The following is a 23,271-nucleotide window of genomic DNA, read 5'->3' as shown; positions in this document are numbered from 1 at the left end:
AGGAAATGTAAACTTCTGTAAAAAAGGCAGATTCCGTCAAAGAAGAGAGTTAGCATTGGATTACCTGATCTTCACCTTGGGGAGGAGGTACCTCTGCATTTAATTCAAATTGCACCAAGATATCAAGAAGAACTTGCAATCTCCAGTAAAGGGGTTTCTCAACCACTTTTTTCATGCTTGCTGTGGCCAGCAGGGTTATAACTGTCCTCCACAGCATGGTTACTGCATCTGGTAAGGATACATTTGTAAGATAAGAAGACCAAATCTTGATGCGTTTATCATTTTTTTTTCATTCAACTGCAGATGATCTTAAAAAGGTAAAGGTACCCATGACCATTAGGTCCAGTCTCGGACAACTCTGGGGTTGCGGCACTCATCTCGCTCTATAGGCCGAGGGAGCCGGCGTTTGTCTGCAGACAGCTTCCGGGTCATATGGCCAGCATGACTAAGCTGCTTCTGGAGAACCAGAACAGTGCACGGAAATGCCGTTTACCTTCCGGCCGGAGCGGTACCTATTCATCTACTAGCACTTGACGTGCTTTCGAACTGCTAGGTGGGCAGGAGCTGGGACCGAACAACGGGAGCTCACCCCTTTGCAGGGATTTGAACCACCAACCTTCTGATTGGCAAGCCCTAGGCTCTGTGGTTTAGACTACACTGCCATCCGCATCCCAGATAATCTTAACCAACATCAAATGGGGGGGCGGTCAGCTCACCTTAAAGGTAAAAGTTAAAGGTACCCCTGCCCGTACGGGCCAGTCTTGACAGACTCTAGGGTTGTGCGCCCATCTCACTCAAGAGGCCGAGGGCCAGCGCTGTCCGAAGACACTTCAGCTCACCTTATCCTTAACTTATTCTTAACTCTAAAGAAACAACACCTAAGCATTTATATTCCTTTGATAAGGATAACGTGCGAAGCAAATGATCTGACGGCGTTCAAATGCTATCGCTTATGAGGAAAGAGTCTTTTTTCTCTCTCTAGCAACAAGATTATCGTAAATGTTAAAAGTAATGATGATATTAATCAGGTCTGGCAGCAATTTAGAAAATCACATGGTTGATAATTTTATATCTTTAAAATTGCATGTAAAATGTAGTGGAGACCCTATTAACCATTAATTTTGTGACATCAGTAGGTGTTTTTTTTTTACTTGAAACGAATGTATGACATACACAGCTCCTTTAATTATTGCAATACCTTTACTTTCCACTTCATCATATATTTTACTGGGATGACTAAGATTTTGGAGGCTTGCTGAAACAGCTCCAGTATTAGCATAACTCACAAAAAGTACCCTCAATCTGTCTCATCCCAATCAAAATTCTGAGGGGCTTTAAATTTCAGACACCTTTTTCATTTTGACTGAACGCTGGGTGCATTTATGAAAGCTATTTTATGGTTTCAATTACAGTTTTGACCTACTGAGTCAAAGAGGAAGCCCCTAACATACACAGACAGGCTGATCTTGTGGCCCTACTACATGGTGGCTAGTGTATCAGGGCAAACATGATGTAGTCACCATCATATGCATCAAGGCAGGGGTGGAGAACCTGTGATTCTCCAGCCATTGATGGACTCCAGCTCCCATCAGCCCTGGTCTGCAGGGGCAACAGTCAGGGATGAGGCCAGTTGTAGTCTAACAAGATTTGGAGGACCACAGATTCTCCATCCTTGCATTAGGTGGTGCTCAACAAGACTGAATTGCTGGGACCTTTTGCATCCTCATGGCTATGTAGACCCACAGGCACCGTCAACTGGTACAGTGGTAAAGGTAAAGGGACCCCTGACCATTAAGACCAGTCGTGGCCGACTCTGGGGTTGCGGCGCTCATCTCGCTTTATTGGCCGAGGGAGCCGGCGTACAGCTTCCGGGTCATGTGGCCAGCATGACTAAGCCGCTTCTGGCGAACCAGAGCAGCGCATGGAAACGCCGTTTACCTTCCTGCCGGAGCGGTACCTATTTATCTACTTGCACTTTGACGTGCTTTTGAACTGCTAGGTTGGCAGGAGCTGTGACCGAGCAACGGGAGCTCACCCCGTCGTGGGGATTCGAACCGCCGACCTTCTGATCAGCAAGTCCTAGGCTCTGTGGTTTAACCCACAGTGCCACCCGCTTCCCTTGGTACAGTGGTACCTCGTGTTAAGTGCTTAATTTATTCCGGAGGTCCGTTCTTAACCTGAAACTATTCCTAACCTGAAGCACCACTTTGGCTAATGGGGCCTCCTGCTGCCGCCGCGCCACTGCCGCACGATTTCTGTTCTCATCCTGAAGCAAAGTTCTTAACCCGAGGTACTATTTCTGGGTTAGCGGAGTCTGTAACCTGAAGCGTATGTAACCTGAAGTGTCTGTAACTTGAGGTACCACTGTAGTTTGTGCAGAGATCTTCTGCCTCTGGAACCTGCACTGCAGGAAACAAAGCAAGGTGCCATTTCCCCCATCGCTGCCGCACCTGTTACCTTCCTATGCATCCTTCCATTAGCTTTTGTACAGTGCCTGGAGATATATACAGGTGGAAGGTAATTAATAAATAAGTATTATTAATAACCATGTGAACGGATGGGCCACAGCTTATCTGCATTGCGTGCAAAAAGGTGCTGCTATAGGAGAGGACAACATCCCTATATCTCTTTAAATATTGTACTGCCTCTTGAGGCAAGTCTCCTTAAGCCGCTGCGCTAACTCCTGGTCACTTTCCTTGCACAATTCAATGTACTAGTTTGGAACCAGGATTCCTGCAGGGTCTCTTTCCTCCATTTCCTCCTGTCCATTCACTGAAGCTCTTGGCCAGGTGTGTCTGCTGATTGACATGTGGGAGTGGGGGAGGGGAGAGAGAGAGAAGCTGCAGAAAGAGGCTTACTGGTGATGGTGGACCAGTTGCGGAGCGCACTTTCCAAGGAGCAGGGGAGGAGGAGCTGAAGGCAGGAATTGATGCAACAAGAATTTTTAAAGATTTAGTCCCAAGGGTATATGTGCCTGTGTATATATCCATGTGTAACATTTGGGCTCCACTTCAGGCAGCAGATTGTCTTGGGCTGGCAAGGCAAGAAAGGCTTGCCCAGTACTGTATGCAGCTGCCATTGGAGATTTTTTTTGCACAAGGTGACAAAGTCCAGGCTTTAAAAAAGTATTTTATCCTTGAATCAGCTGATCCGATGCTGGTGCTTTGAATTGTTGCAGTAGTGTATGTCTGACTTTTATATTGTTGATTGTTTCATTGAAATATTTGGTGTAAGCAGACTTGAAAAAAATCTATTTGAAAAGTGCATTATTATTATTATTATTATTATTATTATTATTATTATTATTATTAATGTTTTTCCCAACCTGATGATCACCCGCCTCCACCCTTCTTTATACTGTTCATTGTTCTTGCAGCTCCAGTAGCAAAAATGGACCTAAGACTCCAGATGAGTGTTTACATCTGACGTCTTGCTGCAGGGGACTTCTAAGGATTCCAAGGCAAGGTAAGTGTTACTACATGGACCATTCCTACTTTGGGGGTGCCTTGGGCAGCTGTTTTTGCAAAAATCTCTTTCTGTGCTGGGTGGCCTTTCACAAAAGTCCTTTAGTGTGCACTTTGTAGGCTCACTGTTCTGCTGAGATGGGGACAGTGTGGTGCAACTCTAACAGCGCATCTTAGTGTATGTTTTGCGTTCCCTTGCTGAACACAGGACTCCAGGTCTGACCAAGGCAGAATAGAGTGGTACTATTACTTCCCATGATCTGGACACTATACTTCTGTTGATGCAGCCTAGAATAAAGGTAAAGGTACCCCTGCCCGTACGGGCCAGTCTTGACAGACTCTAGGGTTGTGCGCTCATCTCACTCTAGAGGCCGGGAGCCAGCGCTGTCCGCAGACACTTCTGGGTCACGTGGCCAGCGTAACAAGCTGCATCTGGTGAGCCAGCACAGCACACGGAACGCTGTTTACCTTCCCGCTGGTAAGCGGTCCCTATTTATCTACTTGCACTTTGACGTGCTTTTGAACTGCTAGGTTGGCAGGCGCTGGGACCGAGCGACGGGAGCGCACCCCGCCGCGGGGATTCGAACCGCCGACCTTTTGATCGGCAAGTCCTAGGCGCTGAGGCTTTTACCCACAGCACCACCCGGGTCCCTAGAATAGCATTAGCATTTTTTTTGCTGCTGCTGCTGCATCACACTGTTGACTCATATTAAGCTTGTGGTCAACAAAGGACCCCAGATCCTTTTCATGTGGACTACTGGCAAGCCTGGTGTCCTCCTCCTTATATTTGTGCAGCTGGTTCTTCCTGCCTAAGTGTAGAACTATTTGTCCCTATTGAAATCCATTTTGATAGTTTTGGCCCAGTTTTCCAATCTGTTAAAGTCATCTTGAGCTCTGATTCTGTCTTCTGCAGCGTTGGCTTCCCCTCCCACTTTGGTCTTATCTGTAAATTTGATGCGCATCCCCTCAATTTCTTCATCCAAGTCATTTATATTTACCTTTATTGTATGATCATACTTTTTGTGGTATCAAAGGTGCATTTTAGTAGCACTTCAAAAAACACTTTTTGCTCTTACTCGATTCTATGTTTGAGTCCAAATTTGAAAGTTGGGATATGAATACCTTTTTTTAGCAACCTGGGTTTGGTACCCAGATCTCCCGGATCCCAAATTTTTCTTTACAGTGTTACGACTAAAGCAACACAAGTAATTTCAAATACACAGCAATTTTTTGAGAAGGGGGTGTTTAAAAATATGACAGCTTATTTCCAGTCAACTATGAGACAAGCACAACTCTTTTCCTAACTGGCCCACCTTGGATTGGGGTTCAGAATCAGCATTGGAAAAATCTTTATTTGCATCAGCCACTAGCCATAGCAATGAAATAAAATAAAATGTACTGAAGATAGAGGTAAAAACTTAACTATACAAAATACATTCTGGAGGTTTACATCAATAATTGAATAATAGATCATATTCTAATTGCCCCTGCTATCCCCCCCCCCCCCAGTTCTTACTATCCCCTGATTATCTTGATCTTCTAGAAGAAAAGCTACAGTAGCAAAGGTTGAACAACCTGGTTTGGATAGTAGTAGAGGGGTGATAACCTCACTCCTCAGTTGGATTGATAAATAAAATAATAATAATACAGTGGTAACTTAATTTGTTCTAGAGGTCCGTTCTTAACTTGAAACTGTTCTTAACCTGAAGCACCACTTTACCTATTGGTGCCTCCTGCTGCTGCCGCGCCGCCGGAGCCCGATTTCTGTTCTTATCCTGAAGCAAAGCACTATTTCTGGTTTAGCAGAGTGTGTAACCTGAAGTGTATGTAACCTGAAGCGTATGTAACTCAAGGTACCACTGTAGTAGTAATAATAATAATAATAATAATAATAATAATAATAATAATAATAATAAATTATATCCCACCTCTGCTGCTCCTCATCCTCTAAGAGGAGCAGAAAGTCTTTTATTTAAGGAGGCAAGTGAAAGACTAGGCCCCCCTTTACACAGGAGAGACCCTATAGATCTTTTCCCTGGCAGCAATTGACTACAAGACCCACAGTGCCTGGCAGAATAAATGCTCCTTACATCAGTTGTCAGTAGAGAATAAACTGGCCTGACCAATCTTAGCCCTTTGAAAAAGAAGGGATGGTCAAAATTTTATGTCCTACATGGCTGCTTCTGTCAATCAGGCCTCAAACAGTTACCCATAGGAAACGGAGGCTGCAAAATCCAAAGGTAACAGTATGATAATAATTTAATTAGGACTTATTAAAATATTACAAAGCAGAGAACAAGCCTTGTTCTTCTCAAATCTTTATCAAGTTGAATGTAAATCAAAAAGCAGCAAAATTCGGATGGAGGGGCACAAACTGATCATGAAGTAACCTCCTTGCAGTCTGTAGCAAGAGGGTCACACAGACTTGCATTCCAAACCCCATGCACGTTTTCCCGGGTCTGGAAGTACCGGTGGCCGAAACGGGACGTGTGATTAGGTATGCGCAAGACCAGAGTACTGAGTTCAAGGGAGCACATTCAAGATGCCGCAGGTTGCTGCAAAACAGAGTCCAGGATGCTCCAAGACTAGAGCTACTGAGACGACCTGCCTCGCCATCTGTGTTGTGTAGCGGGCAGTGCGCCCTCTGCATGTGCTCAGAGGCTTCCTTTCTCCTGTTCTTCAGTGTTCTGGGGTCGAACCTCGGCTCAGATCAAGTCCTGGGGGGTGGGCTACCCTTCTTCAATAACTGCACGTGTGAATGGGCGCCGTTGCACGAAGCCCTTTTCTCCGCCGCCTCCGGCAACTGCACCGGGGAGGCTCCCTGGGACTTCTCCCGCGCGCCCTCCTTCTCCCCCGGGAGCGGAGGTGGGGGCTCGCCGCTTTCCAGCTTCCTTCTCCCGAACCCATCTAGGCGGAGATTTTTTCCAAGCTGACTCACAGAACTAAGGGCAGCGTCCTGTCATCCCCGGCGCGGCAAGCTGTTGCTTGCGCCGCTTGCGCTCTCTGCCTTCGCCCTCCCTCTCCTCCTCCTCCCTGCGCCCTGAATGGCTGGAGGGGAGGCGGGCGGGGGCGGAGCCCAGCAGGACACGCCCCTCCGGGCCCCGCCCACCGCTCGGCACTCTCCCTTGAGCAGGGACCGCAATGATTTAGAAGTTCAGGAATCCCACGTGACGTCACGGAGGGTGATGTAATGCTTCTCTAAATAGAACGTATTGTAACCTTCTCTCAGTCCAACGTGGTTCCTTCACCCAGGCTGCTTGCTGGTCCTTTCCCTGCTTACACTTGTTGGGTAAGTCCCTCGATATACGGAGCTGCCTTTCTGATTGCCCCAAAACGCAACTTTACATCGCGTTGGGGGTGGGGGGTGGAAAAACAAAACAAAACAAAAAAGCAAAACTCGCCTTGCTCAAAACTTCTCGCTTGCAAGGGGTTTTGCTGCTGCTGCTTTCTTCTTGCCCCAACGAGCGCGCGTGCGTGTGTGCGAATTCACACACACACGCGCGCGCGCGCGGCAGGTACTCCGCAGGGCAAAAGAAAACGCAAAGTGGCGAGGGGTTAAAACAACAACAGCGATCGAGTAAAAATTGCGAAATGTTTGTAAACGATGTTTTTTCCTTCTCTCTCTCTCTCTCCTTTCTTTCTGTTTTGGTTGTGCTGCTGTGTCTGGGATTTTTCCCGGGTTGCTGCTACAAGTTGATGGTTGTTTGGGTATGACTTTCATTTGGCAGAAGGAGCCGCTCTCGCTCTCAGCTTGGCGACCCGGAGGCGAGAATTGGCTAGGTGGGAGAGACCCGAACCGGGAAGATGTAACGGGGGATGCGGGCGTCTCCGCGCGCTCCGCCTCTTTGCCCCGTGCGCTGGCACGGTGCGTTATCAACTGGGAAGATTTATCTGTTATTCGTTTGTTTATTTATTTACCGGAGGTGTGTGTGTGTGTGTGTGTGTAAGGAAACAACCCTCCTGGGCTGTGAAGAGTTAAAATGGGGGGACTTCGCTATATAAAAGGCGAAGAAGCGGCAGAGGCAACCGCCAAGTGCACGAAAGTTTGGGCGCTTGTGGAACCAAAGCGGTGGCGAAGAAAGTCGTCCGCTTGCTGTCAGGGAGACTCCATCACTGAGATCCTACCTGTCTCCTCCACCCCCTGGCCCGACAAGATTTTTGGGACTTCGACGACCCGAGAAAGCCCTTCCCCAGACCCCGAAAATTGCTGGGAAGCGATCGCTCAGGCGCGGAGAACGGTGCGCTCTGCGTGTGCTCAGAAACACTCCAGGCGTATGTGTTCCTCTGGCATTAAAAAAAAGAAAAAGGGTCCCTAATGGGAGGGAGGCTGACAGACTGGCAACCCGTCCCCTGAACTGTTTCTTTTAAATGCCCCGTCCCCGTGGCTTGGGACTCCTCCTGATGCCATCGCCGCTTGCCCGCAAGAAACCAGAGAGGTAAACCTCGTGGCCAGCAGTTGCCACCAGCGCCGACCTCTTGGGTTCGGGGGAAGCGCTTCGTAAGGCGGATCTCTAGGGATAGAGCGACCCGGCTCGCCGCCCCCTGTCCTGTCCCGGTAGATCTTCCTTGTTGGGTGGAATGACAGCGCTCTCCTTCCCCACCAGCTCGCGGCTGCCTCCCCACCCCACCCCCTGATCGCTTCGGATCGCCAGCGCGAAAACTTTTGAACTCCGCTTAGGGACTAAGGAGAAGTTTCATCCTTTGGCTTGGGCCATCTCGGCGAGGAGAGAGGAGACCATCTCTCTGCGCCCTCCTTGCCGCGCCACCTTTCCATCGCCGGTCCCCGCGTGGTCCCCTGTTGTTCCAAAAAAGCTGTGTGTGTGTATTTGGTTGTTAGGTGGCTGCCCCTTCCTTTACACACACACACACACACACACACACAGTGTCGCCCCCGCCCTATCTGACACTCTCTCTGGGAGTCAGAGGCTGGATCCCGGGCCATTACGTCATTCTGCAGGCTAGTAAAATGTGTGATTAAGAGACTCCGATCTTGGGGGCTGGGGGTTGGCTGGAGGATCGGCAATCCGGCTGATCGGGCGCTGCTACCTGGCTCCAGGTCGACTGCTCTGTCCGATTCCTTTAGATCCAAACCCTCCCCCTCTTAAACACTGGGATGTGTCTCCCTCTTCCCCCCAAACTCTCCTTCTTGGCTAAGTTTTGTCGTCTGAGAAGAGCGTCAAAAGGGGAAATACCTGCTAAGCTCAACTTGCCTGCTGCGGTGTTTGCGCCATGCTGAGCGATCGTCGAGATCCAGGGCTCCTAGGAAAACTTCGCAGCGCCAAAGACAAAGAGCTTTCTCCCACCCCCCACCTCCAGCACACACCCCTTTCCCCCTTTTAACCGGGATAGTAGGCAAGTAGTAAGCCTGTCTCTTTAAATCCCCACCACCAAGCAGCGCGATGAGAAGTTTCTTGCATGGAATCGGGCTGATACTGCACGCGCAAAGTTTGGAAGAAGGAAAAAAGGTCTGATCGGGAAGGGAGAGTTTTCTAGGGATTTCCTGGTCATCACAGAAAGGTTGGGCGGGAACATTCCGATCCCAATTATATCTTACTTGGAAATATCCTATTGAATTTCCCGAGGTTTTTCTTTTTAAACCCAGGGAGCTTCCAGTTGTAGCAGCCTTTCCAGTGGCTCCTGGGGACGCTGCACTTGGCTGAAACTAGGACCTGAGAGAGATTTGGAACTGAGGTGCCTTGAGTCTAGCAAGTCACCTCAACTAACTCCCAAGAAAACTTTTTTTTTTTTTTTTGCAAGATGAAACTGTCATGGAGAAACAGTGAATATAAACTTAGGCAGATAGATTATTTCAATCCAGATCTTGTCTGTACATTCACATATGCACACACCACGCAAATATAAAATCGGTGAGTGTGTTTATATAATTTTAGGTCCTTCTTTTTGAGGGAAGAGACAACACAACTCTTAATTGTGCTGCGGCACAACTGGGGGAGGAGTATGCCAAGTTTCGAAAGCTGTCTTTAGCATCTTTTACTTTTACGCTTCAGATAAAATTTTCAGCAAGAACTTTAAACGGCTAAATCTCATTCTTGGGACTCCCCCCCCCCCCTTCTCTTGTGCAGGTTGCAAAGCCCCAGAGAGACGTGTGATTAATGATCAGCTATAAGTGATTAGTGGTTTTATTCAAACTGTTACCTCTGACCAGAAGCACACATCAGAGGATTAAGAGGCTCTTTTAGATAAATGCTCATTAGTGGAAGGGGAAAATCAAAGATAATAGGCAGGCACACAGAGACAACTTTCTAGGAAAATCACTCCTGTCTTTGGAATAATAAGCTCTGTTCACAGAAAGGCACTTTAATTTAAAAGTTGCTTTTATCTTGTAAATCAAAGTTTGATGTAGAAGTCCACCGGGCTATTATAACCTAGATTTTCCCATATCCACAGGACAGAGATTATCCTGGTTGTGATATTTCTTTTCCTTATAAAGAAACAATTGGGATCTTGAAAGAAACTAGTCATTCCCAAGTCCAAGTATCTTAAGGTATCCACTTTGAACGTAAGCCTGAGAGACCTGTTGTTGGTTAACTAGATGGTGTAGTACAGTATACATCCTAGAGATGTATAGTTCTCCTGTGCAGAATGTAGCAGCAGTTCACTGCGAGTCCTTTAATGCTTTCGAAAAAAGTTGATTCTACCCGGGTTTAAGGCTAGACAGTTCTATACATTTTTAGTCACATTTTCCAAGCGAGTTAAAGGCTCGTGGAAAAATTAATCTCACCGCTTCAAGAAATGGAAGGGGTGAGAGGTGGTGGTGGGTGTCAAACACTTGATTAAAGTACTGTAGTTACTTGGAACGGGAGATCTGCTTTCAACAGTGGATTGAACAGCTAAAACTCCACTAGCCTTACATTCAGAATTATAGACTCAGACAGATTTTCCATGTTACTTTTACTGTCGAGAGAGAACAAAATATGGGCACTAGGAAGGAGAGTTGACTTGTGAATTGGGTGAAGCAACTCATCCTCCAGAATGCAGTTCTTTTTTCCCTTGTCTGCTCTTTTCTTCTGCTATGTGCTATCCTTTGTTTTGGGGTGAATTATTACCTATTGCTTATTATACTTTGTAAGGTATCATGGTATTGGTGCTTGTATCATGCTTGTGCTGGGAGACAGAATTCAAACAGTAAATTTGACAAACAAAACAACTTGTTTATTATGTGGTGCCAATGGTTACAACTGCTCAGGTTAAACTCTCTTTAAAAAGATACCTACGTCCAATGAGTAGCAGAGAAAGAAGTAAGACGAGGGGTGGTATATTTGATTTGAAGTGTTGGTTTAGGATTGCAGTATAGGTATTCTGGATATACTTTTCTTGTATATAAGAAGGTGAGGCCTGAGACAGATCCGTTTCCACAGCAAATTGTATTAACAGCAAAAATTGGTGTTGCAATTCAGAATGGAATGAGGTTGAGGAAAGGGGGAATCTCAAAAAGAGCATAGTTTGAAACAGGAAGGAAAGCCAAGATAGAGTGGGCCATCTATACTTTGCTATGACTCTTCAGAAGCCACTGGCTCCATTTGTCTAGATGTTGTGCATTGTGATATTTAGTGCGAGGGCCCTTTCTAGAATCTAGAGAACTGTTCCTGGTCTCTCGGCCCGGTTAATACAATCTTTTTATAGTATTGCACCTAATCTTGCAATATTCCCACTTGGAAATCAGTCCTGTCTAAAAAATAAGGTATATCCAATAAGCGATTCTCATACACCTGTGTTTATTTCACACTGTGTGAGAGACATCGATCATCACATGTGTGATAAAGTATGCCATGTATTAGAAGTTTGTAACATTTCACAAACATTTGCTCACACCAGGTTTAGAGTTTAGGCAATTGGCACCGCGTAGTGTGTGTGTGAAGCGGCCCTTAGTTGGAAGTGGGTAACTATAAATTGACTTAAGACACTTGATATTTTGCCGTCCTCCCATATTAGCAAATCTTTATTTATGCTGGCAGTAGGGACAAAGCAATTCAATCTGCACACCTCAACAGAAAGACCCCAACCCACTTTGAGATATTTTGTACTTCAGCACAATACAAACCTGGGTGCCTATCATGAATATGCCTCTGTTTTTTATGATCTGGGCTGCTTTAGAATGTTCTGTTCTTCCTTTTTCTGTGTGAAAATCATCCAATGTGTCTAGTTAAAAAAAATTGTGCAGGCCTCATAAATTAGGAAGCCGTCTTTGGTGTGATCTGCCTTTAAGTGGAAACCTAGTTTAGGTTCATATGAAATTTCATACAACTGACTGTCTTCCTGATGGCGGATAAAATTAGCCCTGTGTAATATTTCACAATTTTCAAGTTCCATCAGCGTTTCTTTTCTTTTTGCCAAAGTGTATTAATGCACAGCTTAAAACACTTACTTCAGCAAGTTGAAAATTATCTTCAACAGAGGATAATAAAATTTGGTCCCAGTCGCTTGTTACCTTTGTCTACACCTCTTACTACTTTAAAAATGGTCATGTAGTTACATTTGTTTAAAATCCACATTAAAGTCAGGATTCTAAAGGCTGTTGAATTTCCCCCCACTTACTCATTCCATTTAACTGAATGATCCTTTCCTGAATTGGGTTTTGGATTTGCATATAGATTTTTTTATCGTTAAGAGGCTAACCAGTTTCTATTAAGTCATTTAAAATGCATTGCAGTTCATATAGTTGCTAGTTCACATCCAGACACATTTTGTTACCTGATTCGTTTAGCCATGCTGTAGCTGTCTGGGCATGGGTTTGAGAGTAAAGAACTTGCACCTCTAGTTAGTGTATGTTAAAGAGTTACGGTCCTGGGATGAAGTTCTTAGCACAATTGTGTTGCTTGAATTCCACTGTAGCCGATGCAGAAACATGCAGGACTGTGGCTCTGGTTTTTCGGATGTAGAACGTTGCCAAATCTAATATCTGAAGGCTGCAAACCATGCAAATCGTGTACAGTTTGGTACATGTCACATAGCTGCATCAGGAGGTACTTTGTGAAGCATAGCATGGAATCTTAAATAACAAGAGTTCCCACCCAGCCTGATAGCCCTTTGTTTCCGTCTTCAAAAACTTAATGAATCATGATGTTGACTCAGTTTGGTGAGATGCAAAATGTAAAAGGAGGTGTGATATTAACTACGAACCAAAACTTTTAAGCCGTGCTAACATAACAGATGTGTTTCTCTAAATTACTTTGTTAAATTTGGAAACGGATGCCAAACACACAGTCCTAATTTTTAGTGCTTGCATTCAGGTAATGCTGTCTTATTTGGGAAGTTAATTGAAATGCAAGTCATTTGCAGATAAATATACTTAGGATTGCTGCCTTTGCATTCCAGTCCTGAGCATGTTTACATTGATTTGAATGGAACTTACTTTTAGGTTTAGGGTCTTTAGGTATCATCAGTGCAATACTTTTCTGGTTAAAAAAAAAAAGGTTACTTGCAATCCAATCCAATAATGTTTACTCCAAAGTAAGTACCATAACTTCTAGAGTTGCATACTCCAAGCAAGTATGAATGGAATTGCAGCTTTAGTAAGTTACTAGGTCATAGCAATAATTAGACCAGAGATTATATTCTGGTCTAATTGAGTATCAGCCAAGTTAAAAAGTAGGAAAATGCTTATACAAGGAAGTAATTCTTTGAATATAATTGTTATGCCCATCATTCATGTTCCGTAATAATAACTGTTTAATGGGGAATAATGGGAAATAACACTGTGTTGAGTTTTTATAGCTAAAACATATTTGAGATGTTTTCAAGCCTGAGCCAGCCAGCATCTTCATAATAATAGCTTGCTTGGTGTTCCCAGGGACATTTGCATTACGTATATCCTGCTCTTTTGAAATAAAGCATATGTGGTTCTGTACAATGCGAATTAAAGCAATGGATAAAACAGAATGCTCCCAAATAATTGGCTAATAAAAAACTGTGAACAAACAAACAATTAACTAAATAAATAATAAAGCAGCAGAAGAAACCAAGTAGATCTGCTAGGGAAGGAAACCCCTTGAAACTCAGAAAGGCCTGAATTGTCTTCTGAAAAAGCATAACTCTTGAATACCATTGAAAAGCCAACAGAGAGGAGGCAGAATCAACAACAACAACAACAACAACCACAACCACAACAACAACAATGTTTTTACCCCGGAGATCTGGCTGGGTTTCCCCAGCCACTCTGGGCTGCTTACAGCACAGATAAAACATAATATAAAACAGAAAAAACATCAACCATTGAAAACTTCCTTATACAGGGCTGCCTTCAGAGGTCTTCTAAAACTCTTCTAAAATAAGAGCTCCAAAGCCTTGATTTCCATGCCTTGAGAATGCATGTACTGGATGGAGAATCTCTATACTGTGAGACCCTGCAGCAACCATACATTCCATGGTTATAACCACACTTGACAACTGTTATCTGCTCTATGTAAGGCTGCCTTCAAAGATGGTTCAGAAGCTTCAACTGCTGCAGAATGGAGGTGTGACCTTTGAAGCTCTTAATGATTTGGGACCAAGCTGCTTGAAAAACCACCTGCACCATATCAGTGTGTCTGGGTTTGAGATAGCGATGGACCCATAAACAGGGCCTTCATAGCCTAAGAATAGTTAAGTCTGGTGAGCCAGTGTGGTGTAGTGGTTAGGAACGGTAGTCTCGTAATCTGGTGAACTGGGTTCGCTTCCCTGTTCCTCCACATGCAGCTACTGGGTGACCTTGGGCTAGTCACACTTCTCTGAAGTCTCTCAGCCTCACTCACCTCACAGAGTGTTTGTTGTGGGGGAGGAAGGGAAAGGAGAATGTTAGCCGCTTTCAGACTCCTTAGGGTAGTGATAAAGCGGGATATCAAATCCAGACTTTTCTTCTTCTTAAGTCTGGTGAGCACCTTTCTGTTTATTTATTTATTTTACTTATGTATTAAATTTGCATGCTGCCCCTCACCTGTGGATCTCAGGGTGGCTCCCAACATAAAAATGCAATATAAGAGCACAAAATACATGGCAAAAACAAGAAAAAAGAAGCTTATGTAAGCATAGTGACCCCGTTCCCTCCCCAGCATAGCCGCTGCGCTAATGTATTTTTTAATACGTGTATTTTTTAATGGGCCTTAAATACCATTTTATTCCCAACTGCTTTTAATTGACATGGATGCTGAGGATTTGCCACTTTAAGGTGTGTGTGTTTGCTTAATGCATTTTCTGCTGCTTGTTTATATAGTTTTCTTCTGTTGCTGTTGTTTTATCTGCTGCTGTTTTAATTCAGATATATGAGTGTGTCTTGTTTCAATGTATTTAATATTGTGTATCACCTTAAGGGAGTAAGTCTAAAAAGTTTAGAGAGAGAGAGAGAGACTACTACTTTTTTTTTTTGAGAAAAACTCCTTGAAACAAGGTCATTTAAAATTCTGGGCAGAGTTTTAAAAGTATGGATTGGTTCATTTGAGAGAAGGCAGCCTCTAGGCCAGGCATAGGCAAACTCGGCCCTCCAGATGTTTTGGGACTACAATTCCCATCAACCCTGACCACTGGTCCTGTTAGCTAGGGATGATGGGAGTTGTAGTTCCAAGACATCTGGAGGGCCACATGTTGTCCTTGACTGGTGTAGACCATGCTTAACTAGACCAGTAGTCTGACTTGGTGTACGGCAGATAGAGATGCTTATGTTTGGCTGCCTATTGCTTTAAATGCCAGTTCCTACCCTTAAACTGGGCCTGGGAAGCCACTGGGATCTAATGAAGCTGTTTGAAAATTGGCATCGTATGTTCCCTATGGCCCGCCCCAGTTGACAGTTTGGCAGCAGCCATTTTGACTCAGTCATCTTTTCTGAGAACTCTTCAAAGGCAGCCCCACATGATCTTACTTAATTAAAAGTTGGTGTTCTGATTTTAGCATGCAGATGGTGATTGTAATAAAACACTTGAATATATGGAGTTGTCCAAGGGAAGATGGCTGGGTTTTTGTTTTTTTAACGGGGTATTATAAACATAATTTCTAATATTTTTCCCCTGGGGATTGTCAAAGTAAAATTAAAAAAAATATTAAAAAATAAGACTTAGTATGGTTTCCTGAGCTTGTAAGATATTATGTATATATATATATATATATATATATATATATATATAAAGGTATATTCTCTGCTTGGAAATTCAAAGAAGTCACTTTTCCAAAGTAATTTTTAATACATATTTTAGATAGTTACAGTTACTAGTGTTAGTTTAATTTGATATAATGCTTGTAGTTTTGAGATCTCTCATTGTGTGATTCTACTTTAGGATCATTGTCAAAAAAATGGCTCAGCTTGCTCTGTGTCACTACTGGTGTTTAGCTTGCATTTCTCAAGTAGCACCCTCTCATATACCCACCAGGTATTTGGATACCATTTCACCTGTGCTTAAACAGCTGCAGTGACTCAATTTTGGGGCGCAATCCGACATATTCAGTATGCATGACTTAGAACCAAGGCACCTGAATAGTAGCATATGTTAAGGTCTTTCTTGAAGGTCCACCTCAGGGTGCTCTGAGATTCCACACCTCAAATGATGAGGTATAAATATTATTCAATCAATCAACAAAGATCAATGCCTGATTTATGTATAAGCTAAACAAGCTATAGCTTAGGGCCCCAATCTCTTGGCCCCCCCCCCAAATTTTTAAAGTAAAACCCCCCACTGGATGTACTACATTTCCAAAATATAAGATAAAAAACAAATAAAATAAAACCTACATACAGCAACAGTGGCAAATGGCTTTAGATACCTATTAGGTCCATAAATGACCATATAGCACATTTTCAACACAAAAAACAACGACAATTTGTTGTTGACAAAGGACAGCTGGACATATAAAGGCCCCCATTACCTTCAGTAGCTTAGGGCCTCATCAAACTTTAACGTGGCCCTGATAAAGATGCAAAACTGTTATGGCATGATCAAAGAAGGAAAACATTCAAGACTTCCATAGGGTATGTGCCAGCTTTCAGATGAACCTAAAGTAGTTCTCTGGATTGTGGACCAGGGGATTGTGGGATGTAATGGTTTAGTGGTTCACCAAAGGAAGCAGCTGAACTGTAAGGAAATAGGGTGAATTAGCTAGGAAACCTGAACAGGTTACATACTCATAGAACCCATACTGGGACAACACACTTTAGTTATCACTTATAACTCATTCCTCGTGTGGCATTTACAGTGATGGTGGTAAAGTGTAGGTCATATCTATTCGCTTGTGATGGGATTATGTCTGAAGGAGGGATTCCAATCCATGTAGTGATTGTAAATTCAGAATCAGGGAGACAGTATTAGTCTGGATTAATTAACACAGAGCACACGTGTGTGAGCTTGCGTATGGGGTGCAACAGTCAGTCTTCTGAAATTACAGTAGTGCTGCTATCTGATCCTTAGTTATTTGGCTTTCACCACTGCTCTTAGTCTTCCTTATAGCATCCGTATAATGCTACATAAGACAAACAGCACTTTTTAAAAGTACTGTAAGAAATCCGATATATACAAATTAAGGGTCGACATGACCCAATCCACTAGGGTGGCCATGTGTCCCATTTTATAGAGGACAGTCCTCTATTTGTAGAGCTGTCAGGGGACAGTTCCCTGTTTGAAGGAGTCCTCTATTGAAATGTCTGTCTGGTTGAAGTCTAATTTAAAGATAAATAGAAGGAACAGCAGCAACCTTGAAGTTACCTTTCAACAGTTAGCACTGGAATGGACAGCAGATTCAGCAGGAACACACCTGGTCACCTGTCTTGATGGTGGCAATGTATCGCATTTCCCTTTAAATTAGAGCCATTCTTTCTACATTTGTATCTATAGATATATATTAGCATATGCAAATTGTATGCAGATTTGGGCTATGTTTTGTCCTCTTTTTGGTATTGCATAAGTGAACATCCTACCTCTCCCCTCACCCTAGAAAACAAATTACTGAATTGGGATTTTTGTGAACTACTGGCTTTTGCAGTTCCTGAAACATAGGTCATGGCTATTTACACATTCAGGGTGATCTCCAGTCCTGGTTTCCCCAATGGACTTCTGTTTGTATGCATTGGAGTTGCCTTCCTCTCTTCCGCTCTGCAACTCCTAGTGCCTCAACCCCCATCTCACCCCAAATCTGCTGTGGAGGGGCAACCCTTCAGAATAGATGGGGTGTGAAGAACAGGAAGGACATTGGATCTGCAACATTGGATCTGTCGTGTGTGTGTGTGTGTGTGTGTGTATTGTCCATGCAAATACAGAAATGCACTTTTGTTTCAGCCTTGCAAATGTATGGACTACTTTGTTGCGCGTGAATAAGCCCAGGGACGGCCTATATGCAGAAGGGCATAGAAACAATTCAGGTGAAACTTGCAATAATCTGGCTGCATCACATATATAAACATTCTTCATACTGAATCAAGTTTTGAAACGTTGAAGAGCAGGCTTTTAAAGGAAGAAGATTAACTTTGGAAGACGTGGAATGAAATCATGAGCAAACATATACAAAAAAATGAATTGGAGACATTTGTCCATACCTACACTTTTTGGACATTTATTTATTCTCTTCCTTTCTGGAATTTGTTTCCTACTTTGCCCTGCCAGAGCTACATACCCCTAGGCACAGCTAAACTGATTTACCGTAACTGTTTTGCGGGCAATGGTTTGTGAGCTCTTTTATTTGGGACTACAGTCACTGGCAGGGGAAGAGGAGTGCGGGGGGAGCGCAGTGCGATGCCGGTGGGGTGCCGTTGTGGCTGCCTCCCCACCCATGCTGGGCAGCCCGCCCCAGGGACATGTGCCCGCCCTACCCCCACCTGCTCTCCACCCGCCCCCCCCCCCCAGTGCCGGAGCATGAAGCTCTGTCACTGGGTACAGTTCTAAATATTGGGCTTTCTATATGTGTTTTGAATGCTTCCAATGGGTTTGGGGACTCAGTATACAAAAGGCATGAGTGTGTGTGTGTGTGTGTGTGTGTGTTTTTAAGCATATCATTTTCAACAATTATTGAACATACTTTTATATCTTATACAATTTTCTGACTTCCGTCAATCGCATCTGAAAATTTTCCAATCTTTTTCACATTTCTTACTTTCGCTGTTACATTTAAATATCATAACTAATGCCTCTCTTCTTTGCAAACTTCTTGTGGTCCTACTAGCGTGATTTGTTGATTACAGTTGCTCTTCAAATAGTTCGTATATTTCTTCCAATCTTCTGCAAATCTCTGGTCCTGCAGGTTTCGAATCCTTCCTGTCATTTTGTCCAATTCTGCGTAGTCCATTAATTTCGTCTGCCATTCTTCTTTCGACGGTATTTCTTCTTGCTTCCATTTCTGGGCCAACAAAACTTTTGCTGCTGTTGTTGCGTATAAAAAGTTTAATGTCCTGTGTATTAATGTCCTCACTTATAACAAAAGCCGTAAGTTAAAGCTTGTTGAAGTAGCAGGTACTAGTGCTGCCTAAGGTACTTTAATTATGATGTTACCACAGAGAGAGAAGCTGGTCCAAATATTGAGGGTTATGACCCATGATTTACATAACGGAAGCCTCAATCCACATCGTTCAGTTTCCTCCAACAAACCATTAGGCTATCTCGCATAATGCTTTATATATATATATATATATATATATATATATATATATATATTCTAATATTTTTAACCCAAATATCCTTCAAACTTTGTTGCTTTAATTTAACTTCATTCCTATTTGTATGTGTTTTTCTCTTCTGCAATTGTCTTAGTTTGAACACTACTCCTCTTTCCTAAGTGCCTTCTATTTTATTTTATTTTCTGTGAGTTCTAGTCTGTGGTTTTATTGGGATTGTAGAATTGGCTGTATGGGGCATAGTCTGGCAATAGGGATATGCTCTTTAACTCCCATCTTATACAGAATTATTTGGAAACGAATCCCATTTGTTTACTGGATAAATGTGCCCAAGGTTGGAATGTTTGAGTTGCCAGAAAGGAAAAGGATGGGTGAACAAGTACGCAAGAGCATTAAATTTAATTTTGAATTCTCCTAAATACAGCCTGTCAGTAGTCTCGCTATCTCCATTTTCCCTAGAGGCAAAATACTTCCTGGCACTCAACTGGGTGCTTGTGACATGACTACACATACTGCCAGCTTCTTTGTGCTTCAAAGCTAATTTGATGAAGGCTGCAGTCCTATAGTTGCTTTCCATGGGGAAAGCTCCATTGGATTGAATGGGCCCTATATCTGAATAGACATGCCTAGGATTGTATTGTAAATGTCAGGATTGTACTGTAAATGTGGGAATCTCAGGGCAGCCATTCTCAGATTTCTTTGGAGGTGTCTTGTCTTGTCTAGAAATTGACATAGGAGAATGTCAGTTAAACATTCAACAGTGGATCAGAGGCTCTGAAGTGTAAGAAAGTGAAAGGTAAGTTTAGGAAATTCAAAGTATCATTTCAGTGCTTTTGTTTGCTACTCTTTCCTTGCATGCTGCTCAAAATTGGTTCAGATTAGCATTGTTTTTCTAGAAATTGCCACTATTTGAATAAATAATTTTCACTTTTTTGTATTCAGACAGTATCTATTTAGTGTGTGATATAGATACATAGAAGGAAAAACAACAAAGCATGCAAAGTATTTATAATTCTCATAAAGTACAGTACCTCTCCGCTGAAAACCAGTGGACAATAGTGCAACTGGCTGGAGATTTCAATTCCCATGTTCCTGAAAGTGTTTATTACACTTTGTATTGCTGTATTTTAAACAATGGGCACAAACTGCACAAAGATAAGCACCACTGATTTCAATGGGAAAGTTCAGCAATGTGCTTAACTTCAGCAGGATAGGACCCTAAATGATGTTTGCTTTCAAGGATGGCATTCACATAACTTAGAGAAACAATGCACATTGTAATAATCCCCGCTTCAAATTGTTTTGTTTCAGGTTGGCTCCAGTCCATTGAAGGATATCAGTATATCTAACCTGAAGCAAAGATCTTTAACATTTCTTCAATTGTTCACATGGGCCAGGATCCAAAGATCCAGGCCCAGACTAGACGAGACACCATTAACACAATTAGCCTTAAAAATAAAAAAATAAAAATAAGGAGCAGGTGAGGGCGTGATCTGGGTTGGGCCCGTGTTTTGTGGGAATTGGTGGGCTTGTTATTCTTTGCTTCTCACTGTGCGACTGATCTGGATTGGAGACCCCACATCTGCTATTTACATCAGAATACAAGCTCCCAGTCAAAGATTTTGATGCAATTCAAAGTAAGCAGAAGGGTCTCTCTGAGATGGATCAGCATGGTGTTGAGAGAGGGAGAGATAAAAGGATGGAAGCTGCTAGTTCCCATGATCCCAATTCAGGTCAGACCCCCATGCTAATTCACACAGCTTCTAGAGTGGTACCTCCGGTACAGTTCCAGAAGTCTGTTCTTAAACCAAAGCGTTCTTAAACCAAGGCGTGCTTTCCCATAGCAGCGGGGGACTCAAATTACAAATGGGACACACTCAACAGGAAGCGAAACATGTTCTTCTTCCAAGGCAAAGTTCACAAACCAAAACACCTACTTCCGGGTTTGCAGCGTTCTTAATCCAAGTTGTTCATAAACTAAGCTGTTCTTAAACCAAGGTACCACTGTAACTGCATGAGCGGTGTCTGGTATATGGAGGCTTCAGATCTGTTTTTCTTAAGAGGATCTGGATAGCTCAGTTGGTTAGAGATTGGCGCTGATGATGTCACAGTTGCAGGTTTGATCCCTGTTATAGGACAGCTTCACAGCCCTGAGTTTCAGGGGGTTGGACTAGATGACCCTCAGGGTCACTTCCAACTCTACAAATCTATGATTCTTAAGTAACAGATGCCACTCTTTTGGCAAATCACACTTCAGTTTCCAAAGCAGTTTGCGATAGGACATGGGGGCAGTAGTTACAAAAAAGCAAACAGGATTTTTTGCTGGGCTGTATACACACCATACATTTAAAACACACACCCTCCTCACATACCTTTAATGAGGGTCTTTATGAAAGAGAAGTGGAATTCAGTAATCCTGGAAAATGTAGTTTAACAAACAACAGTTCCCAGAAAGATTCTTTGGGGAGGGGCTATTGTTATGAGATTGTATGAGGAGGGCAGAGCCTCCTAAAGGTGTTAAGATTTCGTGAAAGTTAGAATTAATCAAGGTTTGATTAAACTTTGCCAAACACAGAAACCCCCTGCATTTAGTTATGCTAATGAGCCATGCCAACTGGGTAGAGGTAGCTGAATGTCAGAATGCTGTCAATGGCTCCCGGCTGGTTGCCCAGGAAAGTATGAAGACAAGGAAAAGTTTCTTACAGTCCTTTTTAATTTCAGTCTTTACACAGAGAGGCTATAGAACCCAGCCTCTTGGATAATGGTGTTGCCGCAAGTGAATCCCCACCCCCATTTCTCCCACTTCCTCATTCATCATCTTCACCGTCTCCTCTACGGGTGCTGCTACCTGCCCTCTGTCTTTGAGCTCTTTGCTCTCCTACTTTTAAAGCTTGCCAGGTTCTGGGAGATGGAGGGTCTGGAATGCTTTCTAATGACAACATGCTGCTCTGGCTCTCCCATGATTTCCCAACTTTCCCCCTCATCTGCCTCTGAGCTGCCACCTCCCTCAAATCCCTGTTGTAAATCTACACTTCCTTGTCTTCCTCTTCCTCCTCCCTGGAAGGGTCAGAATGGGGAGATGATCTCCACCACTCCTCCTCTGCCCAGTCCCTGACACTGGATTAGCAGGGGACAAAGGCTGGTGATGGATAGCCCATCCAGGAAACCATCAGAGGGCAAGACTGTTAGGCAAGGGGGCATGGCGCCCCTTCTTTGCTGGGTGCTAGCAGGCAGAGGCAAAGACCAGGTTTAGGGTTTCAACCATTTAGACGGGGGTGAGGTCCTTGGAATCAGCAGTGAGAAGGAGGGATGGAACTGTATGTGATGTGGGGATGACCAGGCTGGAACTAAGAGACACAGAGGATGACTTTTCACTGTCCTTTGAATCCAGTGCTGTCCTTAAGGGGGAAGCCAAGCCCTCAAAGGATGTGAATACTCTGCAATCCCTCCATCTAGGTGCAGGTTGTATATATGTGTAAATAAAACCATACATCATAAAGACACAGCAGTTTCTACTGTGCCTTGTTGTTCCCAAAGGGAACACAGACCCTGTACCCCCTGGAATCTTGCACCGCTCGTGAAGATTGGGGTGGTGTCAGGAGCGCCGATTTGGGTCCCAGGTTATGGAGGCCCAGTGCACTCAACGTGATGTCATATGCCCTGCAGCCTCAGAACCTGACTTTTGTGGGTGCTCGGGCCCCCAGGGCCCCCTAGAGTTGGTTGCCCTCTGTGGCATGTAACAATATGTATGCAAGCCCTGGGCAGATTGAACCAACATTCTCTCTAAAGAATCAACAAAGACTCTCCTCCTGCAAAAGAGGGGAGTGGTTGTGGGCGGGAGCCGGTTCCTGCCTCAAGCAGGGGGCGTTAGCCCCCTGCCTCCTCTCACCTGGCTGGCGCACCACGCCCACGGGCAGGCACCCAACCAGGTGCCTTCGAAGGGGCGTGGACGGCAGCGTAAATCGCTGCTGCGCCAGCCACGCAGCCCTCACTCTTCGTCGTCACGCCGTGAGTCACCCACCCTCCACTCCCTTAGAGATCAAGGTCTCAGTTTTCTTTTGGCCTTGCTATGGACCTTAGGTTGGCCGCCCTGGTTGTCTGGGTGGCCTGGTAGGAATTTTTCCATTTGGCATTAGGCTTTGTGGTTTTTTCACCTACCTTGTAGCAATCGCCACAACTTTCGTGGTATTGGTGGGTAGGTTAGGCATTGGAATAATGTGTTGTGGT

The 23,271-nt window shown here is 44.0% G+C and overlaps 1 protein-coding gene across 6 annotated transcripts in view; it reads left to right on the top strand.

Moving 5' to 3' along the window:
- Positions 1-3,449: 3,449 nt before the first annotated feature.
- CREB5 (cAMP responsive element binding protein 5) overlaps positions 3,450-23,271 on the top strand; it is a 262,459-nt gene continuing 242,637 nt past the window's right edge. For 2 of the 6 annotated variants that reach the window (XM_083405045.1, XM_083405043.1), the window contains exon 1: positions 6,672-6,753. The gene's annotated coding sequence lies outside the window, so the exon portion shown is untranslated. Of the gene's footprint in view, positions 3,466-6,639; positions 6,754-23,271 lie in introns of those variants that run through there. The other 4 variants (XM_083405044.1, XM_083405046.1, XM_083405042.1 and 1 more) reach the window with 3 other exon arrangements.

The sequence above is a fragment of the Podarcis tiliguerta genome (assembly GCF_965153285.1).
Source record: "Podarcis tiliguerta genome assembly, chromosome: 12".
Taxonomy (NCBI): domain Eukaryota; kingdom Metazoa; phylum Chordata; class Lepidosauria; order Squamata; family Lacertidae; genus Podarcis; species Podarcis tiliguerta.
The sequence above is the reverse complement of the archived record's forward strand: the minus strand, read 5'-3'. Positions and strand labels throughout refer to the sequence as shown.